At 38.8% G+C, this 18,165-nt stretch overlaps 1 protein-coding gene across 3 annotated transcripts in view; it reads left to right on the top strand.

Annotated features, from left to right (window-relative positions):
- The window catches only part of LOC134355517 (chemokine-like protein TAFA-5), a 421,627-nt gene that overhangs the window by 288,347 nt on the left and 115,115 nt on the right, over positions 1-18,165 (top strand). The window lies entirely within an intron of this gene.

The raw sequence follows: 18,165 nt of genomic DNA on the forward strand, positions 1-18,165 counted from the left end.
GCCGAGATGAGAGGTGAGGGTCAGGCCTGCTCTGCTCGCTGCTCTGGGCTCCACAACAATATCTCGTCCCTGCGCTAAATTGCGCTTGAGACTGTGGCCTGCTCTGGGCTTCGTGTCTATGGACTCACTGTTGTTCTGGATGCTGTTTACTTTTATTGTTTGCATGATGTGTTTTTCTCCTCTCTGCACATTGGCTGTTTCATAGCCTTCCTGTTGTTCTGGGTTCTGTTGGGTTTCCTTGTTTTGTGGCTGCCTATAAGAAGATAGATTTCAACGTTGTATAATGTACACATACTTTGATAATAAATGTAGTTTGAACTTTAAATGATTTTGAGGAGAAACATCATTCAGTTGTCCTGCCAATGGGTCTCAGCACAGAACGTCAACTGTGCATTTTTTTTCCTCATAGATGCTGCCTGGCCTGCTGAGTTCCTCCAGCATTTTGTGTGTGTTGCTTGGATTTGCAGCATCTGCAGATTTTCTCTTATTTGTGATTCAGTTGTCTCGTGTGGTTGGAATTTCATCCATGATCACCAGTGAAACATGAAACACTCAATCCTAAAGGAACTAACCAATGCTTTTTTCAATGTAGTGTTGCTGCTATATACTGTAGTTTGCCTATAGTGAATGATCAGGGTGGGTTAATTTCTTGGCATCTATAGTTTTTCTAGCAACCTGGCATCTTTGAGCCTATTTACTCTCCCTTCAGCTAAGATAGGACTCATAAAGATGATCAAAATAATCAGAGAATTTATGTTGGCACCAAGTAAGTTTCTTGAAAATTACTCGATGTTCACAAAATATTAGCCCTCATCTGCATTAAGGAGGGGGGAACGTCGACTTAAGGAAATCAATAAAAATGCTGAAGCAAGAACTTTGAAATGAAAGTAGAAACTTCCAGGCTGATAAAATATTCTTGGTTCAGGTTAAAGGTCCTTATAAGAACCAGTAAAGAGAGAGAGAGAAAAAAAAAACAGTTGGTTTTAACTTGCTAAGAAGGTGGAAATATCTGTGACGTGGTTAGGTCATTGTTGGCCAGGATTTGCTGTGGGAACATGTGGTGGTTGACGCAGAATTAACGTTTTGCAACCCCATTTTCTGTATTATTGCTCTGTAACTGGCACTATTAATCTGCAGACCACTACATCCCCCACAGCAGTCCTCACGCAGAAATTCTGTAGGAACTGCTTATCCCTTCCCCCACCTTCTCATCTGCATAAAATGCACATTAATATGTATTCCAATGCCCAGTACTGATTGAAGTCTTATGACAGTCAGCTGATAGAAATGAATGAAAACAGATTGAAGGTTATCTTGACTCAGTTTAAAGCTATAATACTTTAATGCATACTCAGAGTGCTGAATGTCTGTTTCAGTCAGACACCCTGGACATTTGACTGTTAACCAGTAGGCCCGGTGTTGGAGACATGAGAAGCAAACCTGAAATTCAGTTTTTTCTTTACCCTACAAATAAGTGCCACAGAATTCAATTTCTTTTTAGTGTTCTTTGCTTCAACTTCTTTGTATCATATAAACACAAGGATAAATATTAAATTCAATATAATTAATTTCCATAGTTCAAAAAGAAATTCAAATCATTATATTACTGAAATGTGTTATTCTCAAGAGCAGGCACTGGTGATAAACTAACGTATCGAATATTGACTGTTCTATCTTGAGTTTATTCAAATTTATTTGACAGTGTGAAATTATTCAAATTCGGAACATTCTAAAGGTAGTCATAATTAGTTTTAAACAAAAGAGAAGTTGTTTATATGCAGATGTCCAGATTATCCCTCTTCACAGCTTTGATTTGAGGCCTCCGTTGGTTGGTGTTGGCCACGGATGGTACATCCGATCTATTTGCAACTCAAGGCAGTACGATACAGAGAGCAGGCTGTTTCCCATGCCTCAGCCTCCACCCCCCCCCCCCCCCCCGTGCAGCTGAAGAATACTGTACGAAGGAACAGCAGAGACCGATAGAGTTTGGCACCAACAGCATCACAGGAGTTGCCAGTCAGCATTAAATTCAATGTTGGAATATCTTGGGGATTCCAGTTTTGGATCTTTCATTGGATGTTATTCCCGAGGCTTTCCCTAAGAGTTTTTATAGCCCCAAGACAGTGGAGGTTTGAAGTTAGAGTTTTTCTTCTCCTAGATAAGCTGCCAACCACGGCTGACGAGACCCATCTGCCTAGACAACTTTGATATAAATTTACATTTTTATACTAAAGGTTTGACCCAATTATAGCTGCTAATAGTTGCTAAATGGAAATTTATGTGGTACATTAATAAAAATTAGGGCTTCCAATTCTTTACTTTCTGAAATGTGAATTTAGGGAACCATAGCAACCAATTTGTACTCAGTAATGTGATTGAAAAGTAAATAAATGACCAATAACCTTTAATGTTAGTTATTTTGGCACAACATCTTGGGCCAAAGGGCCAGTTCCAATGCTGTATTTTTGTTCTGTGCTCTAGTTGGTACTGATTTATTAAAAAATATTTCTTTAAAACTGCATCATTTTTTATAGTTATTTTTATTTTGGTGATAAATGTCAACTTGATGCAGCTTTATCCAATCTCCTGATGTTCCAGATACGTTGAAGAGGTTCCTCTTTGGTCTAAAGCAAACATAAATTATTTTTATAATTGTCAGAAGAAAATGTCAGGGAGACTGCACTAGTTCTGATTGAATTTGCACGCTAAGCAACGTATTGTGTGTATCAGAATCCTAAATCTCAGGTCTTTTGGTTGTAATCGCACAGAAAATGATTTGCAGAAACAAATGCATACAAGAATGCATTCAGGAGAATTTAGAGTAGATGACTTTCAATGGTAGGTGTTAGGACAGATATCATACATCACTGGCTAATGGAGGATAATGGGGGTGGATCCAACATAACAACCTTGGAATAAATCACACAGTCACTTTAACCCAGATAGCAATTAGGCCTTTAACTTGTTGTGAACTAGGCCTTCATCCCCTGGTGAAGAGTTACTCCTGCATCCCATGCCCATACTGTTTGCAAAGCAAGTATTCATATTGAAAGCTTGCTAATCTGATGTGTGCAAAATGTCGTCATGTCTTGTACCTTCCATTTGTAAGCAAATCATCAATATGTGGAGGACTACATTGTAAAATCCAGTGGTATGCTGAGTTGTAGTTTTCAGGTAGATTCAACTGTGCAACAACATTTCTTGAATTGGCGAGCAAGAGCAACATCATTGCGTGGTGGGAGCCATTTGAAGGAAAAGCAAATCTCACCGGGAGTGAGGTTTATTTGAGCATCAGAGTGGTAAGGCTTTGATGACAACAGATGGAGGCTAAGGGTGCTGAGTCATTTGTTATCACTTGTTTTGATTGTGGAACTTGGGTTTAAGAATTTGGAGCCCAAGATATAACAAGCTCGGCAAGAGAAGGTTGACTAAATGATCTAGGTGAGTCAGAAGGTTTCAGAGAGTAAGATAAGAACAAGTAAGGTTTTTTTTTAATTGTCTGTAAATCTTATGTTCAGTGTAAACAGGATGCTTAAGGTGATGGAATGCTCCTCCTGTGAGATGTGGCATTTCTGGGTATCTAACAGTCTCCCTGCAGGAAGTGTACCAAACTTCAGCTCCTAACTGACAAGGTCTAGGAATTGGAGCTGGAGCTGATTGTATTCAGGACCATCCAGAGGGCTAAAAACCTCAGAGACGAACATTTACTGAGGTGGTCACACCCAGAGTGCAACGTTCAGATAGTAGATGGGTGACCATTGGGAGAAGTAAGGGGAATAAGCAGTCGGTGCAGGTTTCCCCTGTGGCTATTCCCCTCAGCAACAAGTATACCCATTTGGATACAGCTGGGAGACGATACATAATTAGGGCACCGCAGCAGTAGCCAGGCCAGTAGAATTCTGGCCAGCCCTGAGGCTCAGCAGGGAAAGGTAAGGGCGGGCAAGAGTGTTAGACAGGAACTACGGAGAGTTAATTAGAAAAAAACTGCTGTTTTAGGCAAGTCCACCTCTGTATGTTGGAAGGTGTTTAAAGACCAACTGCACAGAGTACAAGACAGGTATGCTCCAGTCAGAAGGAAGAAGGATGGCAAGGTAAGATTACCTTGGATGTCAAGTGTGGTGAGAATTATAAAGAAGCAGTAAACGAACTCAAGAAAAAAATTGGGAAAGCCAGAAGGGTCCATGAAATGTCCTTGGCAAGAAGAATTAAAGAGAAACCTTGTAAGGCATTCTGTACAGATATCAAGAGCAAGGGGATAACTAGGGTGAGGGTGAGACTGCTGAAGGATAAAGGCAGAAACATTTACTTCGATGCGAAGGATGTGGGTGAGGTGCTTAATGAGTACTTTATGTCAGCGTTCACCAAGGAGAAGGACATGGATGATCAGTGTCAAGAGCATTCATATGTTCAGGCATTTCAAAGTAAAGTAGGAGGTAGTGTTGAAACTCTTAAAAAGCATTAAGGTGGATAAGTCCCCAGGTCCTGATGGGATATTCTCCAGGTTTTTCAGAGAGGCTAGTGAGGAGATTGCTGTGCCCTCTCTAAGGTCCTGGAGGACTGGTGAGTAGCTAATTTTGTTCCATTGTTCAAGAAGGGAACCAGGGATAATCCTGGAAATTAACTTGGCCAAATGTGAAGTATTGCACCTTGGTAGGTCAAAGGTAGAGACAGTACATTGTTAAGGGCAATCTCCTTAACAGTGTTGATGAACAGAGGGATCTTGGGGTCCAAGTTCATAGCTCCCTGAAAGTGGCTACTCAGGTTGATTTAAAGGCATCCGTTAGTCTTGTGAAATCATGGATCTGCACCTGGAAAGTCTTCACTCTCCAGGGCACAGGCCTGGGCAAGGTTGTATGGAAGACCAGCAGTTGCCCATGCTGCAAGTCTCCCCTCTCCATGGCACCAATGTTGTCCAAGGGAAGGGCATTAGGACCCATACAGCTTGGCACCGGTGTCGTTGCAGAGCAATGTGTGATTAAATGCTTTGCTCGAGGACACAACACGTTGCCTCAGCTGGGGCTCAAACTCACGACCTTCAGGTCGCTAGTCCAATGCCTTAACCACTTGGCCACGTGCCCACATACACAGGTTGATAGGCTGATTAAAAAGGTGTATGTCATACTTGCCTTTATTACTTGAGGCATTGAGTTCAAAAGTCAGAAAGTTATATTGCAGCTTTATAAAACTCCTGTTAGGCTGCATCTGGAGTATTGCATATAGTTCTGGTCGATCGTTAAAGGAAATATGTCAAGGTTTTGGAGAAGGTGCAGAAGATGTTTACTAGGATGCTCCCTTGATGACAGGCATATGCTATAATGAGAGGTTGTTTTTTACGGAGTGCCGGAGGCTAAGGAAAGATCTGATAGAGGTTTATAACATTATGAGTGGCATAGATAGTGTAGAGAGGCAAGATCTTTTCCCCAGGGTTTAAATATCTAACACCAGAGGGAATGCATTTAAAGTGACAGGGGTAATTTCAGAGAAGATGTGAGGGGCAAGCTTTTTTACACAGAGCGGTGGGTACCTGGAATATTTTGTCCAGAGTGGAAGTTAAAGTTGAAGTTGAGAGACGTTTAGATAGGTACACAAATGTGAGGAAAATTGAGGGATATGGACATGTAGGCATAAGGGGTTAGTTTAGATGGCCATTTGATGAGTAATTTAATTGGTTTGGCACAATATTGTGAGCTGAAGGGCCTGTTCCTGTGCTGACTGTTCTATATTTTAAAAAAAGCTTTAGGAGTGCAATGAGTTTTCCTGCCTGACATATTAAACCACCTAGTCTCAGCCATATGTCAGATTCCAGGCTGTTTATTGGAAATTGGATTTTCCCTTTCAATTTTTTTGTTAAAAATGGGTTTCTGTTTTGTATATAGGGAAAGATCTAAATGTCTAGGTCTTCCAAATTTAAAACTGAAATCTATCCAAAATCACATCTCATTTCAATTGTAAATCAAGATACCTGCACTGAAAATTTAAATTCACATGCACAAGGCAGGAGTACGGTAAAGATAAACCAGTGATAAATATTAACTTGTATTCAATATTTGATATAAGGAGAAATGAGCTTTAAATCGGTATTCTTTTTCTTTCGCTGCCTGTCAGACTGAATTGGTGGCAACATACATACTTGCTCTCAGCCATCACATAAACCCCATACAAGTGATACACAAGACAATCTATCACATATTTCATCTCATGGAGTACAAAAAATGCGTTATGGTGCAAACTCAATACATGATGATGATATATATGGGCCACAAAATGATTTTGTTGGCACATAAAAGAGGGATTGTAGCTAATTGCTTTTATTTTTTTTAACATATTACTAGATCTCACAAAGTTGCACTAAGGATCTGGTAGTTTTTGGTAATGGAGGATCAATTTATTGTACTTGCAGATTAATTTATCTGTCTTGATTGAGGACAGTATTGTGAAATATTGCTTTATTCAGGCTGGTGTCCCACAGGTGTAACTTGTCTAATTGCATTTATGAGACACTGTAAATGGTGAAGCATAATACTTTAGGTGGATATAGTAGAGAAAGGCTGCACTGTAGGTAGTACTGAGACATTAGACTGAGGTGCCATCTACTCTTCCAGGAATGCATGTAAGATTTTGTGGGGAGTTATTGAGGATTAATATATATATTCTTGTCAGCAAGAATCAGATTTCCTTGTCAATACCATAGAAGCTTGCTAATTTGTTTGTGGTGTTTCCCATGTTACAATGGTGACTATAATTCAATTTCTTGTTAATTAACCTATAAACACTAATGCCTAGAAATTGTCCCCAGTTGGCAGTGCTAAGTATGCCTACGGCCACATTGGCAGATTGTCCTTGTCCTCTGGAATTCAGTCCATTGGTTTGATAGGGATGAAATTTTGAGCAGTAGAACATCACACTGATGTACTGGACCAATCAAGGGTGAAATACTTGACATAAGTACTTTTCTTTTTGAGTTTCAACTTCCATCCTGGTTATTCACAGAATTCCATTTATAATTCCTTCTTTCTCAGTAGAATATATTTGCCTCTCGTCTTTCCATAACCTTTTTCCATTCCGGTACGGTAATGTAGTGTTTAGCATAATACTAATACAGCACCTGTGATCAGCGATCAGGGTTCAATTCCCACCACTGTCTGTAAGGAGTTTGCATGTTCTACCCGTGACTGTGTGGATTTCTTCCAGGCCCTTCATTTCCTCGCACATCCCAAAGACATGCGGGTTAGGGTTAGTAAGTTGTGGGCATACTATGTTAGTATTGGAAGCATGGCAACACGCAGGCTGTGTTGGTCATTGACACAAATGATACATTTCACAAGTCTTTCTTTTTTTTTTGGATGTATCTTCAAAATGGACTGCCCAGTCCCTTTTTTTTTGTTTTTTTTTGTATAGTGTAGTGGGTTTTTTTTCCTTCATATAAAATTCAATGTTTTTTTCTTTCCTCTTCATGAACTAATAAGAGGAGAATTGCTGTTTTTTATTATATATTTTTACTAGCTTAACAATATGTATGATTTTGATAATGTCCGTCTTAATCTCGGTTTGTATTGTTATTGATATATATATATATATATATATATATTTGAGATAATTCTCCTCCTGTTTGTATTTATTTTCCTTTTAAATCAATGAATAGATTAATAAAGAAAGAAAAGATACATTTCACTCTGTATTTCAATATACCTGTGACAAACAAAGCTAATCTTTATTTTGCCGATTTACGGTTCTCTATGCATATTTCTTCCTTGTATATCTCAGTCTTATAAGATTTATTTCCATCATTTCCGATGTTCTCAATTTTACTTTTATGGCTCTCTGATGATTCTGTTCGACATCGTTAGTGTGAAACCAGATTCTGCACATCTGCTGTACTGTTATGCATGAAACCTTTGCTGGCCCTGAGTGAACTGATTTGCCCCAGAATTGTTCCACATTGTTTTTTGTATAGATTACACTGCATTGAGAGTGACTCTAATGCTAGTTGTGAAATCAGATAAAGAGTGTGGTGTTCACTGAACAGTGTCGTCAAGCTTCGCTGTGCAGAGATCTGCACTAACATCCTTATCTGTGTTCTTGAAATAGATGTAAGTTTCCCTAGGAGAGACCATGACGAAGTTGTCAGATCACACCTGATATTTTAGGTTCTTGGAGGTTATAGTAGGTCACAAGTAGCAGTGAGGAGAAAAATAAATGCAGTTTGAATATTGCCCCTTTAATTTGCACAATTTTGTGGAAATTGGCTTAGTAAAAATCTGACTGATTTGTGAATAAAGACTAATAAGGTTGAGATTTCACAACTGATGAATCTTGTGTGACATGCTAAACACTGTCAGTTTGAGCAAAAGATATGCTTGGTTAACAAAATAAAGAAAAATGAAGAGACCCACTTTCTGATAGGTGCTAATGCACCCAGAAATATGCCCAATGTTGCTCTATGACTTTTAACTGGACTTACAAAAAATTGCCAACTCTTTTGTTTCCTGGCAAAATTACCTAGTGTAAGCTTGTGTGAATGCTTTGGGAATGCAATGTGTCTCAAGTTTTGAGGGAATACTCTGTGGGAATAGCCGTAGCTGGTATCTTGTATTAGAATTCTTGTCTGTGACCTTGCCTTGTCAGCTTTCTTCAAACCGCATTCTTCATTTTGACTTTTATAAGACTCCCAGGGTCACACAGATAGCAATGATTCTGTTTGCGGCCATCTTCCAGATCTGTTACACTGATTGCTCTTGAGAGAGGGATTTTACTGTTTCATCCAAGGTAGCCCGCCTTACCTACACTTGATATACACTTTGCCATTGAAGGGATAACTTTGACTCCTAAGATTCCATCCCATTCGAATTCAAAATTCCTTCCACTGCACTGTCTCCCCCATCCCCACCAACTGTTTAAGTAATTGATCTGGTCAGTGCTTAGCAACTTTAAAGATGTAAAGACCATCCTGCTTAATGCTGCATTATTTTAGATATTCATAAAACAACAACATTTGCCATTCATTGCCTTGATAGTGTTTGTCAAAAAATCATCTGGAAAACCTTGACATTACAAAAGTGGATTACCTTGTTTATTAGGATGACAGCTTATTGGCTTGCTCAATGCAGTAAGGCAATTGATAAACATAACTCTTCCTCTGAGCATTAAGGGTGGCATTGTTGTACTGCATAAGTCACTCACATTTCAATGCTTGCTAGTAAGTTATAAAGAGGGGTCTTTGTAATTTCAAAATGATGGTCTGGAATGAATGTGATGAAGTAATTTCCCATTGAATTCTTGGCACAAGAGAAACAAAGTCCATCAATCTATGACATATGAGCCCAGTCATTTGAAGTTTAAAACATAGATCTTCAGCAGATATAATATTATGGTATCAGTGAAAAGTAATTAGATCAAATGTCATATAGTTCAATCAATTGTACTGTGTACAATAGAATTGGTAAAGAAATATAAAATATTCAAGGGCATCATTTTCCATCTTGCTATTTTAGTCCTTTCAGAGTGACATTGATAATTTAGACCCAACAACAGTAAAGAAATTGCAGCAGATACTTATATTGTGATGGTTTGTGCTAGATGAAAGACTCAGAGAAGATGATTCAATGATATTGCTACTTTCATCTATCAAACTCAAAGTTACGATCCAAGTGATATCGTCAGTCTCAGGCTAGAGAGTTCTTCCAGTGAATCCTGTATGAAGAACGTATTATGGCACCAGTAGTGGAGTGGGGTAGATTGTGAATACTGTATTGGGAATGCTTTGCGACTATTCTGATGCTTCTTAAGCTTTGGAAGGTTGAGGATTAACAGCAGAGACAAAGCCTATGCGGAAATGTATTGGTTCTGTTGCTCCGCATGTAAGTGGTGCAGTCTTGACTAATATTGTTGTAAATATCTGATCTGTTTTGCCTTGTCACATATTTGGAGCTGGAGAGGTGAATGGCCTTGCATAGTGGAGCAGACCCTCTGGTACCCTTTGTGTTGCTCAGCTACAGTTGTATCCTAAACACCATTTAAACTTTTGCTCAGTTATGGTTTTTAATGCACATTGTAATGGGGCCATTATTGAACAATGGACATAGAGTCGATCAAACTGACAGTAAAATTATCTTAAGTTGGCAAAGTCAGTCAGCTAGTAGAGCTTAATACTTTGCAGTTCCAGCACCTTGGACTCCATCCAGAACTGTGGTGCTGTCTGCACTGAGTTTGCACCCTCTCTCTGCGACTGCTTGAGTTTCCTCTGCAGTGTTCTGATTTTTTTTCCACATCCTAAAGCCCTGTTGATAGGTTAATTGACATATGTAAGTTTGCTGTCAAATTAGGATGTTAATGGATATGTGACAGAAAGTAGACTTGCAAGGAGATAATTTGGGGAAGAAGACTGATGGTGTGCTGTGAGAGCTAGGCTGGAATTAATGGGCTGAGTGGCTCCTTCCTGTCATAAAGCAGTATGAGAAAATTGGTGAAAGCAAAGGACAAGCTTGTTTGACAGTCTGCTCCATTTTCTACTCCATTGATTTCACTAGAAAAGAACATCAGGCAGGCTGTGAAAATAACTGCTGATTTATGATCTGCCATTTTGTATTACAACATGTGGGAACATAACCACCAATGGCAACTGCTTGGAGTTCGAATTCTTGTCACTTTTCTTAAAATACAATATATTTATAATTGCTGCAGATTTTAGTTTGTGGATAGTTTTAAGTCTTCATATTCTCTGAGGTCGCTAGTGCAGTGACTGAGGGACTAAGGTACATTTTTATTTAAACTGTAACAATAGCTGACATGTAAATATTTTAATTTAATCAGGGACACACTTTATAGTCACAATCTTTACTTTTGTTTCATTGACATAGAAAATAAGATGAATATATTGGCTCAAGATTTCCTAAATGCTCTACACCCTGCATTTGTTCTTTAAGGAAGATCTTCATTGAGGGAGGAAAATGTAGCTCATGCCAATTTTCTGCCCTTTGGTTTTTTTTGTTGCCTGAAAATAATCTTCCAACCTCTGTCAAGGAGATATGTTGGGGAAAAATGTGGCATTTTGAAGGAGCAGGTCTTTGTGATTGCCGGTGAATGCAGAGTATCACAAAATGCTATCAATGTTTACAAAATAAACACATTTATACATGTGCATACTTTGTCAGTGGTTGTAAGAGCTCTATTTTCCATGGAATCTCTTACTTATCTTGCTGCCGACTATTGGACACCATAAGCAGCTGAGCCTTGAATCCTGCATTCAAACAACTAAACTCTGAAACTCTATAGAAGGGGATGTACAGCAGAATCACCAGGGCAATACTGGTGATGAAGTATTACTTCATCCTTGGGCAAATCCTATCCATTGAGATATTAATGGAACAGATGGAAAAGGGTGAGCTCATTCTCTTATCCCTTCCTGCTGACGTTACATCAACTGTTGTCTTCTACTTACATTTGTGTTATGGAAATGAAGGCAGGAATGCTGTTCCACCAGACATATCACTGGAAAATAGAGGGGACATGAGTGGGCACATAAAGCAAATTTTGTTTTTTCTTTCTTTCAATGACCTAGGAATGTTTATGTGGATTAAGTGTTCCATTCCGGACTGCTGTTCTGAACCCAGCTTTGGCTATGTTTGGAGTTTGGAATTTTCCATGTTTCTTGCCAAGCTCAGAAATTAGATATTCACAGTTAGAATCATAGAAGTATCAGAGGGTTGTCTGGAAGTATCAGAAATTTCCAGTTTAAATATCAGAAGGTAACCCCAGGCAGTGAATTCGACCTCACGAAAAGTATAGCTTTCAGTGGGTGATAATAAATAGGTGAGATGCCAATCTCTGGAGAAAGTGACTTACAAAAATGAAACATATAGCAGCTCAATGCTAACAAACAGTAATTCTAATGTTAACATTATTTCTCAGATTCTGTTCCTATTTCCCCTTGCTTTGTTATTTTATTGTTGTTTAATGTTGGGCTCTTCATTGTACAGATGGCAAATGCACTAAGAAATAGTTTCTTATTGGCAGCCTACAGCTGATACTGCAAATTTTTGCAGATCACACAAGATATTACTTTATTCAATTATTTCTGATATCACGCACATCCGTTTTATTTGAGGTATTAGGAGTGTTTGCTTGCCAAGGTGTTACATAGCTGTCAGTGGCACACATCTGCTGCCAGGTAAAACTTAGTGCAGCAGCAGAATGTCTGCAATTACTTCCAATGAAATTGACAATAACTTACACACCGATTTCATGCGTATGAACTCAAGCAACTGAAGTAATGAATGACCAGCTGGCATTGTTGGCATTGTTATTTGCTCATTTTCCTAATAGATTCTAAATAAATGGATTGTCCTTACTAAAATTGCATACTGCAGCATTTAGAATATAAGAAGGTTCAGATTCAGCAAACATAAAACAAAATTAAACAGATACTACTCTAAGGTTAAGTTCAAGGTCAGAAGCAGTGGTCATAGAGATATCCTGATGTAATAGAAGATGGTTATTGGAAGGGACAGAAAGGGAGAGGGGATGCAAAGGAAGATGGATATTTTCAGAGTGACATGCACAAAATACTGGAGGAACTCAGCAGGTCAGTCAGCATTTTTGGAGAAGAATAAAGATATTTTCAGTGTAGATAGCTTATGTGAGAAAACATTTAAAAAAGAGGCAGCTTTTAACCCAGGGAATACGCAGAAAAGAGGATTTATTGAATACGTTTAAGTGCCGGCGTTAAGAATTCTCTCTTACTAGAGTAAGATTAAGGTCTGTCATGAGCCTTGTGGCCCATCAGGCCCGTGCTTATGCTGGTTTCCATGGCGTGAAGTGACTGAGATTATGAGACTCCCCCCCCCCCCCCCACCAGATAGGATGCCAGTGTATTGTGAGGTTAACCCCAGCATTTTTGCCAGTATCCATTCTCAGCTGGGTAGACTGGAGCATTGTGTGGTTAAGTGCCTTGTTCAAGGACACAACACACTGCCCCGGCCGAGGCTCAAACCCATGACTTTCAGATCGCTATAGTCCAACGCCCTAACCACTTGGCCAAGTGCTACACTCTCTTACTAAAGGGAGAAATGAAATGCAGTGCAAATTTATAGTCATTAGCTATTGCAGTGCATTGATTGTGCTGTTGAATTTATAATCCTGAGGGCTGGATTAATGAATGATCTGGAGACATAAATTTCAATATGAGCATGAGGAATTTGAATTTGGTTATTTACAGTATATAATCTGGAATAGACTGCTGTTATTAGTAACGGCAAGTTTTAAACTGTTGCAGTGTTGGAAAATCCTACCTGGTTCCTTTAGGAGAACAGATGTGTTGTCCTTAGCGGCACTGGCAAATAACCCCACATCCATAGTAACGCAGTCAGCTTATAAATGCACTTTGAAGTGGTGTAACGAACCAGTCAGTTCAAGTTCAGCTAAGCATTGATAATAACTATTGGTCTTGAAATCCTGTGAAAGAATAAACACAAAGATCAGCAGAAGTTAAAAGCGCCACCATGCTGTGCTTCTAGAATTAATGTGAGAAGGAAACCTACACTGCTGCAACTCCAGCAAGTTTGAGTTATCAGTATTTCTGTAGACTATGGCATTAGGCCTTCAAGTTGAAAGAAAAGCAGACGTAATAATCAATTGAATTTCACTGTTCCTATGTTGATGTTAGGAACTAAACCAGCGTGTGATTTAATTGTTACAATGACATCACAGGCTTGTTTAGTTTCTGTAAGCAAGTAGATAATTATCATTCCGCCTTGCACTTTGAACATTCTGCATTGCATTGACTAAGGGCTGCAAGAAATACGTGAATAATAGTGGATGGACTGTTGTTGCAAGATTTACTCTGTTTGCACTTTATTCTGCTTTAGCAGTTCTCTGTTTTGACGATAAAACATTGGAATAGAATTGGGATATTTGGCCCATCAAGTCTTCTCCGCCATTCAACCATGGCTGATTTATTATCCTCTCAACTCTATTCTCCTGTCTTCCCCCCATAACCTTTGAAGCCCTTACTAATCAAGAACCTATCAACCTCTGCTTTAGATCTACTCAATGACTAGGCCTTCATAGCTGTCTGTGGCAACGGATTCCACAGATTAACCACTCGCTAGCTAAAGAAATTACTAGTTATTTCTTTTGTATAGGAGTGTACTTGTTCAATGACCACAGCTCCAGTAAAGATCATTAGAACAAACTTGACTTCTGTGTATCAAGAGTCCTGAAGAAGATTTGGGGTGCTTGCAAATGCAGTCTCCCCTCTTCACAGTAGAACATCCAACATCTTGTTGACATGACGTGACCACCTCAGCTATGATATTGTCTGAACAGCACAGACGCTTCTGCTTTCTCTGTGTTTGTGAACTTCACATTCTGAGAACTTACTCTACAACCAGTTTCCTCTGAGAAAAGTAGGTAATAAATTGGAACACAGAAACAAAATATACTACAACATGATTTTTAATTAACAGTAATAAAGAGAAGTGGAATAAAAATTATCTTCAATTGCACGCTGAAAATGTGAAGAAAGGAAAAGGGCTGTGGAGTGGCCTGATAGCTGTACATAAATTATGAGAGACATAAATAAGGCAGGTAGGCCTCATCTTTGTCTATGTTTGGTGTAGGTTTCAACTGAGAGAAGTGAGTTTTAAAGGAAACCGTAAAGAAAAGTCTTGCAGAGAAAGTGGTTGAAATCTGGAATTAGCTGCCAGAGAAGGTAAGGATATCAGATACAATCACTATATTTAAGATGCATTTTATTCAGGCACTTAAGTAAGGCAAGGCATGCAAGTTGACTTAATGCAGGCAAATGGAAATTGTGTAGATGGACTCAAAATTTGGCATGGGCTTGGTGGATTGAAAGGTCTATTTTTAAGCTGAGGAACTCTATAATAATGCCTCTAATAACATGCATATTGAACTCTACTTTTGAAACCCACTTCTGTTAATTTCATTGAAACTTTACTAGTTAAGTTTCAAAGTTCTGGGCACTGAAATTTGCACAGTCAAGCTACAGTGTTATCTTCATGCGGAAGGAGGAAGAATAAGTGACCAAGTGATACAGTGATGAAGACAATAAGTCTACAATACAGAGGGCACCAGCCTGCCGGGTGATTATAGGGGGAACAGATCTTTTAAATAAGTTTTATGTTGATATGGTATAATCCCAAGTTCAATTACACTTTGGCGTAATCTTTTCAAAGATCTTCAGCTTTCCTTTAAATGTTGAATAGCTCTGTCATTCAGTATCGAAGTGAGCGCTGGTCCAAATCTACTTCTTGTTCTGCTCTTCCAAGATTACAGAACTGTGTTGGGATCTGTCCAGAAATTTACCTCCATATAAATAGAGAAATTGTACTGATGTAAAAAATATACCATTATAGTATTTCTTCAAATTTCTAATGGGATATTTGATTATATGTGCCGGCTGGTGGTGTAATGGCATCAGCACAGGACTTTGGGGTGGAAGGTCCCGAGTTCGAATCCAGTTGGCTACCGTACACGCTTTCCATCCGTGCTGGGTTGAGCGTCGAGCTAGCAATTCAACCTCGTAAAAAAGAAATTGCCTGCTACAGAAACATCAACAGCAAAAAGTTGATGGCCTATGCTCCCTCATGAGTTGAAAGGTAATTTCTTTTCTTTCTATTTGTTTATATGCCGTTCTGTATAACCAGGAAATTTATGCATTTATGGAGATAAAGGAATATGGGGAGATAAGCTAGTCAAGTCTGAAAATGGGGATTATGATAGAATTAACTTGCATCCATTTGAGACAGTGCAAGATGCATACAGACTTGACTTCAGCCAGCAGCTCGTGCTAGTTGTATTTATCACATTCATGCATCTTGGTTGGTCCAATTTCATTGTTAACTGATACTAGTTCAAACTAGCCAGTACTGATTATGTTCAAGCTTAGTGTTTTATAGTTGGAAGGACTGGCGATTGTCATTACCAGGTGCTTTGGCATTTCCCTGAAGCCATTAGCAGACAAGGGTGCTGAAAGCAGTCTTGTTCTGCCTGTCTATGTGGCGTGTTCCATAGGTGGCTGCCAGCTGTCCTGAGGGTTTAATCAGCGTCAATCAGGAAGGATCCAGAACATTGTTGGTCACCATGCTATATGTAGCCCCTGGTAATACAATTTCCACTGCAGCAAATGACATTTCTGTTTCAGCACTTCCTTAGAAATGTGGACTCTCATAATGCATTACTCCTTGCTGCTCATCTTGAATATAGAAGGAGGATGGAGCCATTTTCCTTCTTTTCTTCCTTCCTTTTTTGGAAGGTTGCACTGCTCTCCCTGCCCATTCCCTCACCATTCTCCTAACAATGCCATCCTCCGAGAGGAACAGTCATCAAATCTTCCAGACAGCAGGGTCTGGTTGAAGCCTAGACACCAAGATATTATTCTTCTGGCAAAACTGCTTGTACACCATAGAAATTGTGGCAAGTTCAATAAACATGAATCAGTACTTCTCACCAATCATCAGCCTCCATATGTCAATCAACTGGAAACCTGCAAGTACTTGATGATCCCTTCAAATATAACAGATGTGATTGGCCCTTATTTCTGCGGAATGCAGGGTTCAAAGTAGAGTTAAGCATGTGGTGGTGACTGCTTTGCTGAGCTTTAATTGAATTGTCACTCTTTGTGTACAGTTTTTCATTCATTTTATTGTATTTCTTTGTTCTACTGTGAATATTTGCTACAGATAGAATCTCAGGGTAGTAGAAGGTGACATATACATTCTTTGATAATAATTTTACCTTGAACTTTGAAGCAATGAAAACAAAAATCAGCATTCCATGAAAACTGAAATCAGAAGCTGTATATTTTGCATATTGACTGTATTCAAGAATATCTTGCCCACTATTGCCTTTTCTAATGTAGTGGACAGGGTAAATCACTCTTCAAATGGGCAGCCTAAAACCTTGGCTGTTTATTTCCTCCGTAGAAATTGCCTGACCTGCTGATCTCCTCAAGCATCTGAAGAATATTTTGTGTTTATGACTTGACATAGGCAGCCCACAAACACTAGCTAAAGTTTGCTCCAGTGGGCGTCCTCTGCCAAAATAAGGTTGCCACCCTTCAAATCTGTTCATCTCTCTTTCTAACATCTGTCTTCCTTTACTCAACATATTTCATCAATAACTAGCAATGAAGTGAGATAATTAACTAGGGTCAAAATTCAATGCTTCTGCCACACAAAAAGTGTACATTGTGTTAACATTAATGGGGTTAGTTAAAATAATGCTTGTTTAAAACATTCTGAACACAAAATGCTCTGCAGATGCTGGGGTCAAAGCAACACCCACAAAACGCTGGAGGAAATCAGCAGGTCCGGCAGCATCCGTGGAAACAAACAGTCAATGTTCCAGGCCGAGACCTGACGAAGGGTATATTTAGCAAGTCTGGTGGCATCTGTGGAGAAAGGAACAGAGTTAAGATTTCGAGTCGATAATGCTTCACCAGAAAGTTCTGATTTGACATATGGTTACCATTATGTCTTCCAAGCAGAACACATTACAAATTCCCATAATCAATATTTGGGTGAAATAGTTACCGAAAGTTCAAAGTCTATTTATTATCAAAGTGTGTATACTTTATACAGTCTTGAGATTAATCTCCTTACACGTGGCCACAAAACAATGAAATCCAGATGAGCCCATTAAAACAGAAAAAGACCATCAAACACCCAATGTTTTATTGGCCATCATCACGTCATCTCCGAGCTTCACCCAGCACCATCGTAAACCAGAAAATAGAAATGGTTTAACATAAAGCATTAATAAAAATTGATTTCTCATCTACAATAAAATAATAAACCATGGAAGAAATAAAATATGAAAAAATAAGAAAGGGTGCTTTGTAGTAGGCAAACCAACAGCTCACACAGCCCAGAGTTCAACAATTACTTTACTTAATTTTTTGTTAGAATATTAGATTTCATGATATCTTCATTAATTGGAGAGACTTTTGTGAGCTCACTTTGAACATTAAATATGCAGTGTATAATTACGCTAGTGAACTTCATTTCCTTTGTTTTTGGACATGCACATTCTTCATTACTTTGATACTTAAAGAAAAAAAGTCCTCACTATACCATCATTCTAGGTTTTTTCCATATTACATATATTGAATTAATTTGCAAACTATTAATGATTACAGTATAGAAA

Source organism: Mobula hypostoma, chromosome 13, assembly GCF_963921235.1.
Source record: "Mobula hypostoma chromosome 13, sMobHyp1.1, whole genome shotgun sequence".
NCBI classification, from domain to species: Eukaryota; Metazoa; Chordata; class Chondrichthyes; order Myliobatiformes; family Myliobatidae; genus Mobula; species Mobula hypostoma.